Source organism: Marmota monax, unplaced genomic scaffold, assembly GCF_021218885.2.
Source record: "Marmota monax isolate L192 unplaced genomic scaffold, Marmota_monax_Labrador192_F-V1.1 WCK01_AAM20220418_F8-fsc00026, whole genome shotgun sequence".
NCBI classification, from domain to species: domain Eukaryota; kingdom Metazoa; phylum Chordata; class Mammalia; order Rodentia; family Sciuridae; genus Marmota; species Marmota monax.
Genome location: NW_026693108.1, coordinates 5,167,143 through 5,186,593, shown reverse-complemented (window position 1 = coordinate 5,186,593; position 19,451 = coordinate 5,167,143).

Sequence of the window (19,451 nt, the reverse complement as noted above, 5' to 3'; positions counted from 1 at the left end):
GTATGGTATTTGGGAACTTCCAGTGGCAATCATGCTGGTCAGATCGCCCAGCAGAGTGACATGTGAATACTATTCAGCTCTGTCAGGTCCCACACAGCACCGGAAATGGAGTGACCTCCTGCAGCCACACAGCCTCTCTGAGATGGTATAGCCTGACAAGATGCCAATCAACTGTTGACTGCAAGACATCATGAAGCAAGACTCCACCCCAGACACCTTATCCCTGCCTTTGATGTACCCCTTAAATAAAACCACCAGAGCCATTTTCTAATTGTTCAGCTCCAGTTCCTGTGTGGGCTGGACCCATCAGGTGCTGTGCATTTAAGACTATTTTTCTGACTTTGTCTTTTATTTCTTCACTAATTATTTCAGACTTTATTTTCTCAGGTGACTTATCCCCTCCTGAACAGGAAAAACTATCCTGGTGGGGCGCTAGCCAGCATGCCATACCCTGGAATGCAGGTGCTACTCACAAGTCCAATGCTTCCATCAATACCAGAAACTCACTAAGCAAAATGTTTGGCAAAGGATATTAACATTTGTTAAAGGAACATCATAAAATAATATTTTTCCTTTATAGTTTTACAGGTATGGTTTTATTTTTTCAGAACATTGATCATACTTGGTAGCTGTCCAAAAAAATCCCAGTAAATCATTTAGAAACTGTGTCCCAAAGGATAAAGAATTCCAAAACTTAGGACCCTGGGATGAATTATTTTCTCTCCGACTTACTTTTTCATTCCTGTTTCAAAGGAACCAGTGGCATATTCCCTATGGGCAGGTAGAGAGCAGGGGAAGAGAAGCAGCTTCCTGTAGCTTCTACTCTGAAATGCTTCTTGACACAGTCCTCCTGTCTTCTACCTCAGGCAAAGCCTCTTAACACTTTCAAATGTGTTCTGTAAACAGATTTCAGAGAATAAGGCCCAGGATGTGGCCTACAGCTCCAGTGGCCATCTGTATGTGGCCTGGGTGTGTTTGTGTGTATGTGTATGTGTGTGTGCACACTCATGCACACACAAGGATGCTTGTGCACATGCGCACACAGAGATGCTTATGCACATGTGCACACAATAAAGTACACGCATGGTCATGATTTTGGTATTTTTATCTTTGCTTATAGGTTAATAAGTCATAAAGGTGTTAAAATATTTATTACAGAAAAACAAAGACATACATTAGGGAAAAGGGCGTTGGGTTATTGCCAGAGGAACTGGAGATCACTCCTGCATTTTTTGGGCTGTAAGTCTGGAGTAAAAATCATCTGAAAAAGCAATTGCACCTTTACTTACCTCGTTACCAATCTATGGTATTTTAAATAATTTGAGTACTCAACCAATAACAGCAAACAATAACTTTAACTTTCCCATCTAAACCAGAATGTATTACTAATCCATTCAAATGTTAACTTCAAATCCAGCCATGTAGCTGAGCATGCTCACAGGGACCCCCCTCTGTTCTCTAAGGAACCCCCAACCATCATCCTCTTGGTGCTTTGCCTCTGAAACCAGGCCACACACCACAACTTCCCTGTTTCTAAAAACTGTTTTGTGAGGTGTTTTTTTAAGGACACAGGTGCAGTGTCCCGGGCAGCCTCAGATGGCCCCGGGGAGAGTCCGAGGAGTGTTCCGGGCTCAAACTGCCACTGGGCACAGGTAGCAAGAGCCTGCGAGACTGTGCCTCTGGGTCAGGTCTAGATTTGGGCTCTCGCAGTGGCTTCCCGCTCCCCGGGCGCGGGGCGGGGAAGAGCAGGCTGCTTGGAAAGTCCTTGCTGCGCCATGACCGGCTCGCGCACGTGGCAGCCGCCACGCGGCTTCACGCACCCTCCGGTAACGAAAAGTATTCAGTAATAGCCTTTTGCTGCAACTTTTTTCCTGATCATCCTTCTTCTTCTGAACTTTCTTCTTTCTGACTAGAGTTCCTGGGCTTCCATCAACACATGCCCTAACTATTCTTGGTTCCACTGGGGTGCCTCCTTCCCTTAGTAATTTACTTCTCACCCCTTCCATATTTTCGTCACAAAGACAATACAACATTTCAAGACAGAACAAGACACAAACATACTGTATCAATCTTCTCCATTTTCTCAAAACGGCCATTTTTCCTCTTGCCCTATCTGCCTAGGGACGAGCAGATTTGCTCCTGTCCTATCTATGGACGGGCAGCTTTTTTTTTTCGTCACTTACCCCCGAGTGTCCCGGGGCTCCCCATAACGGGCCACCATCTGCCGCAGTCCGGCTGCAGCAAAATAACTGGGGAGTGATGAGCAACTTGTGTACATTGATACAGCAGGAGTGGGAGCCGTTTATTGTAGGACAGGAGGGGTATATATACATTCCACAGCTTATCTAATTAGCATAAACTAGATACATCAGTCAACCAATAAGGAATCTCCACACTTAATGGCTCCCTGGCGTTACTTCACAAACCACTCCCCCTGGCAAAATGCCAGGCGCCATCCTGACTTGTTTACAGACTCTAACAGTGATCCCTGCTCCATGTCACCGCTGGCCTTGATTTCCCAGCCCTCTTTGCTCCCACTACACCAGCGCTCCAGCCAAGGCCATTCTCATTATGCCGCTCCAAGTATTTTTAGAACTAGCGAGTGGACAAATGTGCTGTAACTGCACCCTCACCAGGGCAGGCTGCATCGGTTACAGGGCCCTGGTAAGGTGGGGACGCCACACCTTTCCCCACAGCCTGCTGTGCCTACCCAGGCTGTGTCCACACCACCATGCTCTCACCACCTGCATGGGGCAGGGAAGAGGTAAGCCTCCTGCTGAATGTGCCACGGTGCTGCCAATCTAGCCAGGGGACAGCCGTTCTTTGCCCACCCGGAGACTCTGTGGCCTCTTTCCTTCCCTGGTGTCCCCACACCACCCCCACAGGGAGAAGGTGGTCCTGGGAACATGGGCCTCCTGGTGTCAGCACACACACAGTTGCCCTCCAGTTGGGAAGGAGGATTTGGGCAGTGCCCGCAGTGGGAGATAGATAGCTTAGGAGGTGGGCAGTGCGCAGGGGTAGGAGTTCCAAGCCCCTGGCACGTGTGCCCCTGTCTCAGTGGGCATTTACTATGCCAGGTTTCCAAGATAAAATCATCAAGAATTCCAGGATGATGATGGCAACAAGACTCCCCTCTAGGGGGCTGGCAGACAGGACTTCCTTCTTTTTCCACCACCTCAGGTCTACACTCGGTTCCTTGATTCTAAACATGGCCACTCTCCTCCTTATGGCCCCTGGACATCCTGCTTGATCTCCTGCTGGGTCTTGACTTTCTTCACACGTCCCCCCTCCAGCACACACACTGGCCCCTTGCACACTGGGGAGTTTCGCCTCTAAACCTCTCATTCAGTACTCAGGTGTGTCCCCATGGGACTGTCCCCAGTTCTCCTGTGTGTCAGTCTTACATTCAAAGTTGGAGGTCAAGGAATGTTTTTGATTTTTTCCTATATTTCCCTCATACTGAATATGATCTTAGGAGAGAGTCTGTGCTCAATAACTATCTGCCAATATCTATATTGTTAATGAGCTTATTTGTGTGGCTTTATCTCCAACACGGAGAATAAAAAAAAAAAAAGAGGAGGGCCCAGTTAATTGTGAAAAGTCTGCATGCTATCAAGAACTGATTCCCTGCATGCTCTGGAATTTTATTTCTCCTGGGCAGAAGATTGGGGTAGAAACAAGAGAGAGCTGAAGGGAGGGAAAAGAAGGTGTAAGACAACACGGTGTTATCGGAGGCTCTGTTCCCAGGTTTAGAAGGATTAAAGTGCCTCAAGGCCTTATATTAAAGAGACCATTGGTAGACCGAAGGTGCTATGGCTGCCATGACAAACCAGCATAACCCTGTGGCTTAAGCAAAGTCATGTGTTCTCACAGCGCTGAAGGCCAGAAGTTGAAATCAGGGTGTCAACCGGGCCATGCTTCCCTGGGTTTTGGGGGACCATCCTTCCTGGATCCTGGCGGTGGCTGCCGATTCCCCACCTCAGCTCTCCCTGTCTTCCGGGGCTCATGGCTACTCCTTCCACCTCGGCTTCTGTCATCAAGGGATACCTTCTTCTCCTCATAAGGATGATAGTCACCTTGGATTAGCATCCAACTCAAATTCATCTCACTTGATTTCATCTTAAAGGTACTAATTCCAAATAAATCCCATCTCAGATACTGGGGGTTAAGACGTCAACATATCTTTTTTTTTTTTTTTTTTTTGAGGGACCCAATTCCATCCAAGACGGAGATCTTGAAACTGAGACATGTTGTGTGAATTTTAGTTTCTATGTGGCTGAGATGAAGTGAAGAAAGTCCTCAAGTTTCCTCACCGGGTACTGAGGAGCTCCTGAGCCCTCCTGAGACTGAATGTTAAGAGATGAGGTCATCCTTCAACAGAGACAGGGCGGGCACCAGGCCTCTGCATGCAAGACCACTGAAAACCAGCCAAGTGTGGTGGCTCAGGCCTGTGATCCCAGCAACCTGGGAAGCTGAGGCAGGAGGATCACAAATTCAAAATTTAGCAAGACCCTTAGCACCTTGCTGAGACTCTGTGTCAAATGAATGAAAGGTCTGGGAAGGCAGCTCAGTGGCAAATTGCCTGGGTTCATTCCTCAAAAGTAAGACTGAGTTACCCAGGGAGGATAGAGAGTCAAGCTGAGCCTCAAGCTAACCCCTGGCAAAACAGAATGCCAGCCAGCCAGACAGGTGATGTCACTATGGAGCACAGAGGAGGTAAAGGACGCCATCCCAATGATCCTGCCTCTTATCCGTCCTCAGGAGGCTGGAGGTGTGCCAGGAGCAGTGGCACAGACCCGCAATCTCAGCCACTTGGGAGGCTGGGGCAGAAGGGTTCCTAGTGCGAGCTGAGCCTGGGAAGCTTACCAAGATGGTGTTTCAGATTTTTAAATATTTAAAGGGTTGCAGTAAGTAGTTAAGTCAAAGAGCCTTTTTTCTTTTGTACCCTTTTTTCTTTTCAATCCCCAGTACTGCACAAGAAAAAAGGGAAAAAATAATAGGTCCTAAATGCTCCAGTGTTCTCTTTCCCATGTGTCCGAATGTTACTAGAAATTAAGGAGTATATCAAGGGTCTGTGTCCACTGTTGCATTGGACTGGATTCAGGGCTACCTGCAAAACTGCAGCACATCTGTGTAGGTGGCAGTGTAGGTGTCACCTGTACTAACCTCCCCGAGCATGAGCGGCCCTGGCAGGCGCCTGGGGCTGTCCACCGGCACCTCCAGAGCCTCTGCACTTAGCCTTCTTGGCTCTCGAAGCGCATCCGTGCCAAGGCCGAGAAGCTCAGCCTGTCCTCATGGGCGCTCATCTTCAGGCCAAGACTGGGGAGAAAGGCTCGGGGAGCCCTGGAGATCCAGCATTGATGTGATGACCAGAATTCCTTCCAAACATGCGGATTGGTGTGGGCAGAAGGGAAGAAAAGGATGGGGGCGAGGAGAGGTTGGTCTCTGTGGGGAGAAGAAGGAGCAGGGCTGAGGGGAACCCACGCAGGCCGCAAGCAGGGTGGCCAGTGAGTTTGGAAGGCCTAGGCACGCACGCTAGCTCGCTCTCCCATGTTTTTTCATGTGATCAGTAGCTCCTGGGGTACAGAGCTCTGCTTGGGGAGAGCTGGCTCCTCAGAGGACCTGGACTGGACCCGGCCCCATGGTGATCCTTCTGTGCTCCCGAATAGAGGAATGTACGCGGTGAGTTAGAAGAGTGGCAGCAGTGGCCGGAATTGATGGGGACACAGGGACCACAGGCTGAATCAGAATTTGTAATGTTCTTTAAACTCCTCATAATTATTTTATCGGAATGTTTTCAAGTTTATTGTAAATGTACTGAGATTCACTTGTGGGCCTGATTCAAACCCTTTAGTCTGCCATTCCAACTACGTCTCTTTCAGTCGGTGATGCACACAGGACCCATGCTCTGTGAAGAAGCCCTCAGGAGCCATGTCCTGTGGTGTGTCTCCCCGACATTCCTAACCATGATCTCTGAAATTTCATCCACAAGGAAGAAATTTAACAATCTACAGGTGCCGTGAGACTGGAAACAGAATGCGTTGCACCGTCTGTGAATCCAGGCTGCTGCTCTGAGTGCCTCCTGGGCAGAGCCAGCCTCTGGCATTGTTATGGAAATGCTCCTCTTCCCTCACATGTATGCTTAGCTTTGTTCTTTTTGTTCAAGCATTTAAATTTGAGCTAGATTGGAGGAGAGAATTATTATTTCTGACAAATATTATTTAGAAAGAATGATTTCTTTTTTACCCAACAGGGTCTAGAAAGTAAATTTATTTTTAAAAAACGGGACAAAGGCACCCTTAGGCTGAGCAGACGGGAATGCTTAAATATTTCAAACAACTATTTATAGTTGATTATTTAAATGTATTTTCTTCTCAATTTTCTAGAGAAATAGGAATATGGATGGGTCTAATAGGAAAGAAAATACCCACATGTGAAATATATATGTGTATATATATTTATATATGCACACACACACACACACATAACCTCAACTAGATTTTAAAACATTGCTCAGAGTGATATTGAACTTCTACTGCAGTGTCATGTGCATATATCTGGTTTCCTACACCATTTTGCAAAATCAGAACCCTCAGATAGATGGAGGGCAGGTGCATTTTTAGTGAATCTCCTTCCCCGGGCACAGACACAATCTAGTGCAAAGCTGGAAATGGCGTTCCATAAAGGGCTAGGTAGGAAGTGTTTCGGGCCCCGGGGACCACACTTTCTCTCTGCAACTCTTCCACTCCTACACTGGGGCAAGGAGCAGCTAGACACGTGGTGCTGATGATAGTGTATGGCTGCATTCTTGTACAATTTTACTCACGCTCACTGGAATTTTAATATTATAAGACTCACAAAATATTATTATTATTTTTTACTTTTTTAAAAAAAGCAAATTGGAAATGTAAAAACCATCCTTGGCTCTGGTAGTGGGCCGTATTTGTTTTATAAGCTACTATTTGCTGACATTTAAAGTCTGAGGACTCTTTAGCAAGATTAATAGCAAATTATATAAAAAAGAGTATTTACAAATATTTGTGCAGAGTGAAAGATAATCATGGTTTCCTGTTATTCATTAAGAAAGCATGTTAATATTGTCTATTTGTGCCACATTTGCCAAAAAGGTTAACAACTTCAACTAATAATTTATACATGTTTTTGCTGTTATTATAAAGGAATAGCAATATTTTCTCAATCTGTCCAGTAAGCAACTTTAAATAAGTGACTACAGTCTCACATTTTATTAATCTTTTCTGGCAGAGAGCAAAAGAAAGTGGTGTGAACTGTGAAGACAGAATGACTGGGGCTGATGATCTGGGTCAGCCCACTTTGGTGTCATTGAATGAGGAGCAGGAGGGACATCATTTCACACTAACAACTCACCTGCCATTTTGTTTTCAAATGTTTCCTGCTGCTTCAGCTTCAAGGGATCGTAACAAGTTATCCTTTCCTTACCGATTCTTGTCTAATGGGATATTAATGAGATATTAATCTGTGCTGCTTCCTGTGTTTTTTCCCTCCCAATGAGAAAGCCTCATTGATATTTCTATACTTCTGTTTGCCTGAAGTCACAGTTAACTGTGGGCACAGCAATCCTGGCCTCCTATGCTAACACCCACGTTTGGGAGAGGATGGTGTTGATCTGTTCCAGGTAGGAAAGGAAAGGAGGGGATGGCTCCGCCAGAAGGAGAAGCGAGAGCCAAGAGAGATGGGAGGCTGGCAGGACGGGAAGGGTGTGTCCACAGGAGCGTCACATCATCTTCCTTTTGGGACATGGGGAAGGGAGGAGTTGGAGGCACTGGATCTCAAGAGGGGAAGCCAAACACTGGGCCTCGACCAGAATCCAGAATACACACGTGGTGCAGAGTGGCAGCCAGCACACCTGCCTCACTGGGCAATGACCTATCAGTGGTGACAAGAGTGGACAGGTGACTGGTGGACCTACCCAGAACCAGTGGACAGAAAAAAATTAGATCTTCACAAAAACTGGGGATCAGAGAGCACTGATCATCATCACCTTGGAGAATGAGATTAGGAATTGCATTAACAAGATTAGATACAATTCACTCCTGCTAAACAAATATTTCTTTATCACTTGAGTAAAATCTAGATTTTTTTTTAACCTGTGTTCTTGTAGTAATTAATTCTACATCAAATATACCCATCATTAATTCCACATCAGCAGTTGCAGAAATTCTGACAATTAATAATCAATTGTGAAGACTGTGACTTCAATTTCTGAAGAAAAATAACATACAGAGAACAAGGATTAATAATATGAAAATTCTAGGATAAGAAATAATTTATTTGATTCTACATTTTGATTGCCTAGTGCTACTGTGAGGCGCTTTAACTGACAAAAGGAAAAACAAGTTGTTGATAGTTAAGTCGGGATTGCTGTCTTCCTGCAGTGAAGTTAATGTGTAAGATTCCTGTACAATTTAAGCAAGCTGAAGTTGAATAGTAAGTTGTTTAAAAAGCAATTAGAGCCCAGGGCATTTCCCCCTTTTGTTTTAATCAATTTGCAATAGCCCTACAGTATTGGCTAATGCTTGACTTTGGGGAAATTACATTTGACTAATAGGGACTGGTCAAGGCAGGGTTAAGTTTGTTGTGAAACAGATAAATGATGCTGATTGAATTATCCTCTAAGCTTTTCTCAAAACACACCTTTGAAATCTCCTTTACCACTCTCTGAATTGCAGGGGCATAGAGAATTCCACAGCGATGTACTCAGAGTCTTTCCGAACAACTCCTGAGTAGTTTGCAGATGGGCAAGGCAAGTGCAGGGGCATAGAGAATTCCACAGCGATGTACTCAGAGTCTTTCCGAACAACTCCTGAGTAGTTTGCAGATGGGCAAGGCAGGAGGTTGCCCAGCCCCTAGCCCATCACCTGCCAGACAGCAGAGAAGGCCCTGAAGCCCTGAAGCCCTACAGAGCTCAGGACAGCCCTGATTGCTAGCCCTGGTTGCTTTCTCATTATGGGTGTGATTGTCACCATGCAACCACATCATTTACTTTCTTTGGACTTAAGAGTTTTCATCTGTAAATAGAGTTTGACTACATCAGTGACCTCTGAACCTAGCCTATTGGGATCACTCTGATAAGCTCTCAGAAAGCATAACTTCTTTCTCTAAAATTCTCCTTCAGGTATAGTGAAGAAGTAACCCTACCTAGAGAGAGGTCTGGCCTTTGCTCTGAGCGGCTGGGAGGTGATATGCAGGCTGCTGGGTAGCCCTGCCTGATAGGAGTGTCTTTGTTTGCCTGGGGCTTTGGCCACTGAACTTGTGTGGGATTTGTGTTGGGGGCTTGGGGTGTATAGTATTAGTCCCAACCTTTAGAGAAATGAGTCCAAGATTTTGGCCCAAACCTCCCAAAAGGGATGAAGAATAAAGATCAGCCATGCAGGCCGTGGGAACTGGACTCATAAAGTCCAGGTCTGGGTGAGCGGCCTCGGTCAGCACCATGATGTGTGCATCCTGTCACTCAGAGGCTAGAGGGCAACAGGTCTCATCCTGTGGCTCTTTCTAATTTCTATTTTTGCCTGTGACAAACACTGCTGTGAGAAGTAGCTATCAGCGAGTTCTCCGAGGCTTTCTAAAGGGTCACCCACCTACGAGTACATGTGGCAACTCTTGTCTTTGTAGGCAGCTTGTGTGCAAAGACTGACCTCCAAGTTCTGGCTCCTGGATGAGCAAGGGCAGCCCTCTGCAGATGGGCTCCTTAGACTTTCCTTGACTCTTTGCCACCAGTGCATTTGGAAGGAACTGCAGACCATTGAAAGACCAGCATCTGAAGGATACTGCTGGCCACTTGTAAACCTCTAAAGGCTCTCTCCAGTCTAAACTTCACTCCTTTATGTGTTATCTATTTTGCTAGTGCACTTGTTTTCTATTTGTACTTCAAGTGCCAGCAGTTGAATGATTCATATTCATGAATTCATGGAGCATTATCATTCTTGGTCCCTGCAAGACTTGTACTTTTATTTCTTTTGGTTTCCTTCATCCTAAATTGACATTGGCATCTCAATGTTATGTGTTCTTGCATATGCTTGGAGGCTAGACAGGAATGATTGTAGCTTAGGAATTTTATTTCATACAAATGACATGCTATTAGAGAACTTATTCTTACAATTCACTAAGCACTATGTATTGAGACGAGGTCCATTTCTTGTGTACTTAGACTCATGCAAAGCATTCCATGAGACACATTCATCATATTGGGTTTATCATGGTCCTCGTGTGAGACCACTGGGTTTCCCCAAACCCCCTACTATCTCTTACAACACCCCTAAGTAATCAGTTCACAACTATTATAGTTCCTATCTTTTTATTGTTGAATTGCAAAAGTATCTTGTATGTTTTTAACAATTTTGAACATTGCAAAGATCTCTGCATCTGCCTCTGTTCTAGAAACTTCATACGTGAGATCTTTCAATGGACCAACAGCCTTTATGTTGACCCTAAAGTCCGTTATTGTCTTGCGTTATATTTTATCCTTCTGGAATCATATTTTTTTAAAAATTCCTACTTCAAATCACAGTTATTCTCTGCAATCATTATAGTTTCATATTTGCTAGATCTTTTAATGCTGTCTGGTAGGTTAGAAACTTTATTTATTTATTTGGTACCAGAGATGGAGCCCAGGTGTGCTTAGCCACTGAGTCATATCCCCTGCCCTTTTCAAATTTTTAAGTTTTGAGACAGCGTCTGGCTAAATTGGTGAGGCTGGCTTTGAACTTGAGATTCTCCTGCCTCAGCCTCTCCAGCCACTGGGATTATTGGTGTCCACCACCAGAATTTGTTTTTGAGCCAATTTTGTAGTTTTATTGATTGGATCAGCCTAACCTCACCTAGTGGTGACACACAGGGTGTTTTTTCTGTGAGCTACCTGTTTTCTTTCTACTTTTTCTGCATCACCATTTTTTATTAATATAACTTTTAGTCGTTCTTAGAACACAATATGTGAAGCTCCTCTCTTGGCTCCTCTTCTGTTTCTTTCTTTCTTTTTTTTTTAGTTTTTAATTTAAATTTTAAAATAAGCTTGAAGTATTTTGTTACAATTCTTTTGTAATTTAGAATGGATTTATGGCAAGGATTATGCCATTTGACACTGGTCTACTTTTAACTTTTCTCTGCAGAAAATGATATTCTGAAGTTAACGATGATCGTCTTTCCTTTCCGTCCTGTGCTCTGACTTCCTGACTTCCTCAGCTTGTTGTGTTTCCACAGTTTGTCTTCCCCCTACTTGCCCTGTCTAAGGAAGGTGAGGCTGAGCACCTACCCTGTTAGCGCTCTTCTTAGGGAGGGGAGGGTATGTGTCTCCCCTGTGCTCTGCTGGCTGTTGGTCTGAGGACAGGCAGCCTTTATCAAGTTACTCAGTTCCTGACTCCTCGGGACTTGGTTTCTGCTTCTGTTTTATTGGGGACTTCTATTTACTTCAATAATGGATCTGTCACATGTTGTCTTACCTGGTCCCTATCAATCCATTCTGTAATCAGAGTTATATCAGCTAATGAAATGAACCAGGGAATATTGCTTTTATCTCATTTTCAGAAATGACATCTTAAACATGGAGCAAGGTATGTGAATGCGTTGCACAATTCACTATAAATTGACTGTGAGTGTCGAATGTCTTCGATACCTTTTGTGGCATATTTGTCCTCCCAGCACAAATGTTGACATTTTATATTTTCCCCAAAGTGGGTGTATTTTTGTCGAGAACTTAAAGAATTCATTGGTGTATAGGTATTTATAATATTATTATTCCCGTTTGTTTTTCATTCCACTCTACTTTTTAAAACCCCTCTTTCTCTTTCATGAGTCTTGCCAGCTATTCACCTCTTTCCATTCTCATTTCTTTGACCTCCTCACACACATTTTTTCCTCCTTGTTCCTTTAAGTTTGTTCTCCTGCCCTTTTTCAACCTCTCAATTTGAGCACTTGGCTCATGTATTTTCCAAAGTTTTTTTTTTTTCCACCAACTAATTCCTTAAGAGCTACATACTGTCACAGCTGAGTTGTTCACATTTATACTTGTAGCCTTTTATCGATAATTTAAATATTTCATAATTCTCATGTGATTTTTCTCTTTTACCCAAAGTTAATTTAGTCACCTATTTGGCTAACTAAACCATCTACTTAGGTCCAAGATTTCTGGAATTTTGTTTAGTGCTTTTTTTATTATTGATTTCCACTTTTTCTAAACTTAGAAAGTGTGGGTCATAATTACTCACATTAATTATTCCACTAGACATGGCAAAATAGTAATTTTGTAATTCAGTCATTTTTCTGTATTCATTAGGTAGAGTTCTTCCCTGGCCAATTATTTTGTTAGATACTTAATTAAATTATAGTTTTAATTTTTGGGTAAGCTTTCAGTATTCCTGAAAGTTGTTGAGAGATGGTTATGAGTTTACATTTTGCTTTGTCTGTTAGGGTGTTTGTGTGTTCATGTGATCTCTGTGGAATGGATGAAGTAAGGAATTAAGAAAAAAGTCACCTGGGACCAGTTTGAATCCATACCACATACCCTAGTGTGTTTTCAAACTTTACTTTGAACCAAAGTATTGGAGCCCTTATATTTAGGATCCAGTGATTAATTATGTTTAGAACTTTCTCTGGAAACCCAAACAAAAACTTCTGAAAAACTCACTGATATTCAGTTGCGATGTCCTCCTGCTTTAGGAATGGACTATTATATCTATCCTGGAAGTGAAATTAGACAATTGTGCTTCTTTAATGTGTAACTGGTATGAAATAAAATTGTGTTGTTTAGAACAATTCTTCCATGCATGAAAAACTCAGTACCTGTTTCCTGATAAATATGATATGTCTGTCAGGGTTCTACCAGAAAAGCATGACTAATAGAAGACAGATAGGTAGACGGATAGATGGATGGATGGATAGATAGATAATAGATGGTAAATATGTATGTAAGTAGGTAGGTAGAGATAATTTACATTTATTGCAAACTGGCTTGTATAATTGTGCAGCTGTGAGAATGAGTTTGCAGTACATTAGAGAGGAAGGACTCAAGGTCATGGGCAGGCGACATTCAGGCCCATCCAGGGCACCCTTTTGCTCACAGCAGCACCTAGGTTCATGTTTGATGAAACAATTGAGGGCTGCTGTTTAGCCTCTTCAAGTTGTGACATCAAAACATCATCACATATGGTAATAGAGCATGCTGAACCTGAAGTCTGAACTTCAGTGCTGGATAAATTAAGTTTGACAATCTTATTTTTCACTTTTTTAGCTGAAAGGATTAAGAAAGATGGACAGCATGACCTTTAGCATGAATTATCTGTCCTTAGCTTGTTGGGTTTGCATGGGATGCATAATTGGAAACATACACATTTTCTATATCTTTACTGCATTGGTTATTGACATTTACAGTTCTTCTTTGAGCTTTTAGCCACCATTTGCATTCATATTAATATTTAATACAATTATGGCTAATATTATCCTCAGAATGCTTTTATGTAATAATAGCTTTGCATTTACACAATATCTCTTTTCAAAGAGCTGTGAGTGCCTTGTGGACAGTTGGATTCCTCCCCCCGTGTAAGCTGTCTGCATCAACCCTAGAGAAATATTAACACTCTAGAGCAGGACCTCAATTTGTGCTCCTCGTAGAAGTAAAGTAATCTGTATTCTTACAGCATAAGAGGCTCCTCAAATAGGTCCTAGAAGGATTGTTTTGTTTTAAGCATTTGACAAAGTCTTCTATGGAATGAGTTATTCAACGCAGTTATGAAATTGAGCATAGAACACTGGACACTGAGAAGATGAGTATTTTTGCACACTGGATAAACTGTGGCTGGAACAGCCCTTTGTTCAGATGAATGGGTTTTCAAAGTGATTTTAGGAAAGTGGTGAGTGAGGTTTGTTTGGGACAGCTTCCTGTTGCAGATTTCATTAGCTGGAGGAGGGATGCTCTCCATTGTAAAGATGGTTATGGCATAAATGATTTTTCTTTGTCTGGAAGAACCAGGACCGACCTATTGTGTTCAGATGAAGACGGGATCATGCCATGTCCCCGGGGCAAGAGCTTCACTAGGCAGTTAGCCAGGCGGATGCTGCTGGTGAGAAGGGCGGCATGGAACCCTTGCTGGTGTTGCCCAGAAATAGTTCCTGGTTTAAGCATCTCTTAACTGCTCTCTCTTGGCCTTTGAATGGTTAGAGAATCGGTCTGACATTTTTCAACCCTTTAATGTCTAAAATCTTAGCAAAGAGGAGCTGGAACATGCTGAGAACAGCCAAAATTACCCAGAGGGAAAGGCTATTGCCGTTCTCATTTGATAATTTGTATACCTTATTGGGAAAAGACCTAGAATAAGTATAATACAAATGGGAAAACTCAATACTTATTCTAGAATGTAGTTGTTTTTAACTATTATAGTATTACTTACAAATTTACAATTTTAAGTCTATGTCAGCTACTCAATTTTACTTTAAAAGTATAATCCCAAAGCTAATCTTTTGGTTCTTTAGGTGCCAAATCTCTTTTAATAATACAATTACATTAGATACCAAATATACAGATTATTATTCCCAAACTTCAAAACTTCACACTGTGAATTTGATGATTTATGTCATCAGTATGCTTAATTCAAAATCTCCCTGGATTAGTTATAATCACCTATTATCCTTTATGGATAATAGTTCCCTATCTAGGGTAAGTGGTGTGATATTATCAATAGGCTGTGTTCTTGTCGTCAGAGCTCTAGGCTGCAGTGGGAGACCCATGTCTCCCAATGGACAACCAGGGCAGTTTCCCTTAGAGCTGTGAGGGACAGACTGAGCTCTTTCTTGGTCCAACTGGGCTCCAAGTCCAAATGCTGCGGTAGAACTGAGGGCACTTGAGTCTGCAGCGCCTGTGATTCAGGCTGTGATTTCCGCCACACGCTCCCCCTGGGCTATTTCAATCTTCTTTTGGAAGCAACTGGTGCCTTTGCTGTTGTTTCCTTCTGAGTTTTCTTCATTCTCACAGCTATTCTGATGTCACTGGATTGAATTCTGGCCAGCTCTTGTGCTTGTCTGTTGAGGCCACGTCACAGCCATAGCTTCTTAATTCATTGTGATGCCGGTATTTATTTTAGTATCAAATGAACTATCTCATTTAAGCCTTACCCTATCTGATGGAGAGAACAAATATCTTCATATTGTTACTATTTCTTTCACTGTTATTTGTAATCTAGTTTGTAGACTCTGAAGGATATTCCTAGACACTAAGATAGCAGCTACATAGCAAGGCTTGCTTAGCTTTTGTTCAATGCATATGTATCAGCTGTGAATTTCTATTCTACAAAATCAGAGTTGTATAATAAGAAATATTCATTTCTCTACCTCAGATAGATTCAAGGTCCCTCTCAGGTAACAGAAAGGTGAGTTCTAAAACCTTAGTTCAGTGGGGTGTATGCCTAAAACGGCGAGTTCAGCAGCAAGAATCCCACTGTGCAGGCACAGGAGACCCGGGCTCTGGGTTCAGTTCCCCTGGTCTGTCCCGTGTGGTGGTCTCCAACTTGCAGCGTGAGCAGGAGTGCTGCAGTTACTGAACCTGGACCATCCTGGATGGCATGTGTGGACTTGCTGCTTCACACTGGTGTCCCCCAGACCCACTCTTCCATGCTGGACGTTGACTCCAAGGTCTCCCTGCTGGAAGCTCAAACAGAATCCTGACTTCTCCTTCCCTGTGAGCTTTGGCTTTTCCAAATAGCCTGGGTAGATCAGGCTTTTCCCAGCCCCCTGCACATACATAAAACAAAAGACACAAGGTCTGTAATAATTTGTTGGGATGAAGAAGGAAAGTAGCAGTAGATTAAAGAATTAGACAGGAATTAATAAGTCAATAAATTATCTTGCAACATGTATTTTGAGTTAGAATTATTATTTTTAAAATAGATTACATTTAAATATTGATCTATATTGATCTATATTTTACGAAAGGCTTTGTAAGACATATCATAATTAATCTTCCTAAGCACCTAGTCAAGTATGAAATCATAACCCCTATTTTGCAAATGAAAAACCTGACACTTAGAGAAATTAAGTGCTTGTCTCAAGTCTTACAGATGTGTGTGTGTGTTTGTTGTATTATGTTTACATGTTAAATAATCAGAAAATAAAAAATGTCTGTGTTCAGGATTCACATTAGATGAATTAAAATCTCTGGAAATGTCACAAATTCATTTTAGAATTTTTCAGGTCATTTTAATTGACAAACAAGAATAAGGAACAGAATTAAAAACATGGTTTTCCCTATTTCTGATAAGAGGGTTTTTTTAAGGTGATATCACAGTAATCGTTTGAATGTGGCTAACGAGGATGCTATTCCCACTGCTCTGCAAGGTGGAGGGAACATGGTCTCATAGGCATTTCCTGGAGTGCCCAGCTGTGCAGAGAAAGGGTCCTCTGGACACAATATAGCCACAGTGATAGGCAAGAGCAGGACAGGACACAGGTGCTCCGGGGCACCCTGCACTGGCTATTTTGACTCTTGCACATAGCAAATGTTGCACACATAGGCTGGTGTCATAAAGCTGGAGGAGGGATGCTCTCCGTGAGCTGATGGCTTCAGGCGCAGGGAACACGGAGTGCCTGGGCACAGACCTGCTCATCTAGTTCCAGAGTTTGAAGTGGTCCTGGGCAATGGGGAGGTGATCTGAGAAGTGGACACCTGGAGCAGCAGCACTTGGGTGGAAGGAGCTGGGAAGAGTGCTCTGAGCAGGGCAGAATGTTCTCGCAGGGAGAGCTCGGGGGCTCTCCTGGTCAGCGTGTACCCTCTTCACTGGCTGCTGACTTGACTTTTGTTTTTCTTGCATCTGTCTTGGAGGTGAGGGAGGGGGCTGGAAGGGGAGGAAAAGCAAAGCTCTCTTGGGGTTCTTCCTCTGCCCTTGCTGTGTCTATCTGCAGTGTGGATTCTAGGAGAAACAAGACCCTCGTTCCCAGGATGAGCCAGCAGCAGGCTGATCCTTTCTGCGAGGGCTCTAGACATTTTATTGGGGGAACACTGATTTTCCTCTCGCCGTCAGCTGGAAAAATACGCTTAGAAATGCAGCTAAACTCGTTTTAAAATAGACCTGCTTTATTGGCCGGAGGCTGGAAAGGCTGTTTACATGAGATAAGTCATATGATTAGGGGCAAAATAATTTGAAGTATGTGCTTTAAATTCTTTCAAGGATTGGTTTTAAAAACTTATGTTCTGTGAAAAGTGATGGAGTCCCTTTGACTGGGTCTGTGAAAACTGAAGATTATAAGGCAGCTCATAAGAAAAGCCATTGTTTGTAAACTAAAGATTTGATCAGGAAGGAGAGCAGAACTTGAAGGGAGTTGTCTCAGAAAGAAAAGAAAGAAAGAAAGAAGCATCGTGTGGAGGCGGTGAGGGCTGGAGACCGGCCAGGCTAGATCAAAGGCAGGCTGGCTTCCTAGGACATAATTGCTTCCTGCCTCTGTGGGCCCCTTGTAGAGATTGGAAGCCAAGAGATCAGAGAGAAGAGGGAAACTTCCAGAATGATAAGGAGATGCACTCCGAGAGACCACCACTTAATTAATGCAACTGGCCTCCACACAGAGTGGACCAAGGGTACCTGATGTGGAAAAAAGACTTCAACAGGCAGAGACACTGGGGTGGCCTCAGCTGGAGAGTGTGTCCACTGTCCTGTGGCTGAGGTTCCCTCCATCCACATGAGCTCTAAACTGACCTCTCAACAGCTTAGGAAGCTGCTCTGCAGGAGGGAATAGGAGAGAGAGTGACAGAGGCACCAAACACTGAAAACCATAACACTTCATCATTTAGAGCAAATCTTAGTCTTTAAATGCATTTTTGCATCCAGTGTTCTTTTACTTTAATCCTATTGAACTATTATATTAATCACACGATTAACAAGTAAAGGTCTGTGTAGTCTACTTTTTAATCACCCACTGGTTAAAAGCTTGGTAGTTCAGGTGCCCCAATGAACCTGAGGTCCTCCAGGCAAAGTCTGCTCTGGATGAGGGACATTAACTTCCAAGGGATGAAGCCACCGCCTTAGCTGTAACGTGCCATTACAAATGTCCTCTCATAGGGCTAAGTTGTTCAGAGAAGATTCCTTGGTCTTCTTTACCAGTGATTCAGTCAGTCATGTGCAGGTGCTTGGCGGGAACTAGTGTTTAAGTGACAGAATACCATGTCCTTCAGAAGCTCCAGTCTGGGAGAGAAATTTGACCGGTAAGGGATGGCCGTGCACCCCAGGCAGGCCAACTCACATCCTGTTTCAGAAATTGATGCTTTGTGGTCTGGCTGAGACCCAGAATGGGAGTTATGGGAAGAGGCACAGGCTGATCTCTCACCAAAGTCCACTTAGGTACAGAGTTTCAGATGAGTTTGCAGGTTCACAGAGTTTCCAGGAAAAAAGGAATCACTTCCAAACACAGGTGTGTGAAGGGGGTGCATTTTAGAGCCACAGAAGCCCAGGCTTCACTCCGTACTGGAGGCAGGAGCTACGTGAGGGGGCTACTTGCTTATCTTTTCTGTTTCAAAAAAAGACACATTTGTAATAGGGACACAGGATTCAACTCTTTAATTGCTGTGAGGACTGAATGGGATAACAGGGGTGAAGCAGTTAGCCACAGGAAGCCACCAGGGCAGCAGAGATTCTCTTCATCAAGTCCAGTCAACCCCAGGGGCATTCACTTCCGTCATCGCCTTCTGGTGCAGACACCTCCTAGAGGTGTCAATGTCACTCATGCTTCTTCCCAGGCTGGGCTCTAGGTCACCCCTAGGTGGTCCATCAAAACCCAGGCAGACCCAGGTGCTTTGTAGTTCAGCCCCCATGGACTCCACCATCTATAGGTGATGTTCTCCTCCTGCTCACTTAGAGCAGGCCACCCAAGTGGACAGGGCCCACTCTCCCACCTTACCCCCAACCTCTCTCCTACCCCTCTAAGCCTTCTCCCACCAATACCGGACTCAGCACAGCCCATTATCTAGAGTTGTTTTCCCTGGTACCTGCTTTTTCTCTGTTAGAATATCCCTTCTCCTTGGCTTTCTATAAACATTTGTTCAAATACCAAGTCTTCATGGAAAAATTCCCTGGCTGTAACCTGCCTAAAATAAAACAACTGAGATCTGTGTCTGCTGCACACCAGTGCTCGTGAGTGGGTAGCAATCCGATGCAGCCACGCTCCCTCTCCCCGCCTTCCTCCTGGGAGCTCCCCAGGAGCGTGGATCTGTCTTTGGATCCCGTTCCCAGCCTAAAATGGCCTCTGGATTAGTTGGTTGAAGTAGACTTAACGGTGGCTGCTCTTTATTTGTCTGATTTGGTCTGAAATATTTACAGATTCTTGTTTCCCTTAAGTTAAAGCCCTGACAGTTGCTACCATTTGTTGTTTGCATTGTGATAATTATCAACCTTGTTGTAGGCAGTTTGTCTCCATTATTGAACATCTCAGAATTGATTTGCCAT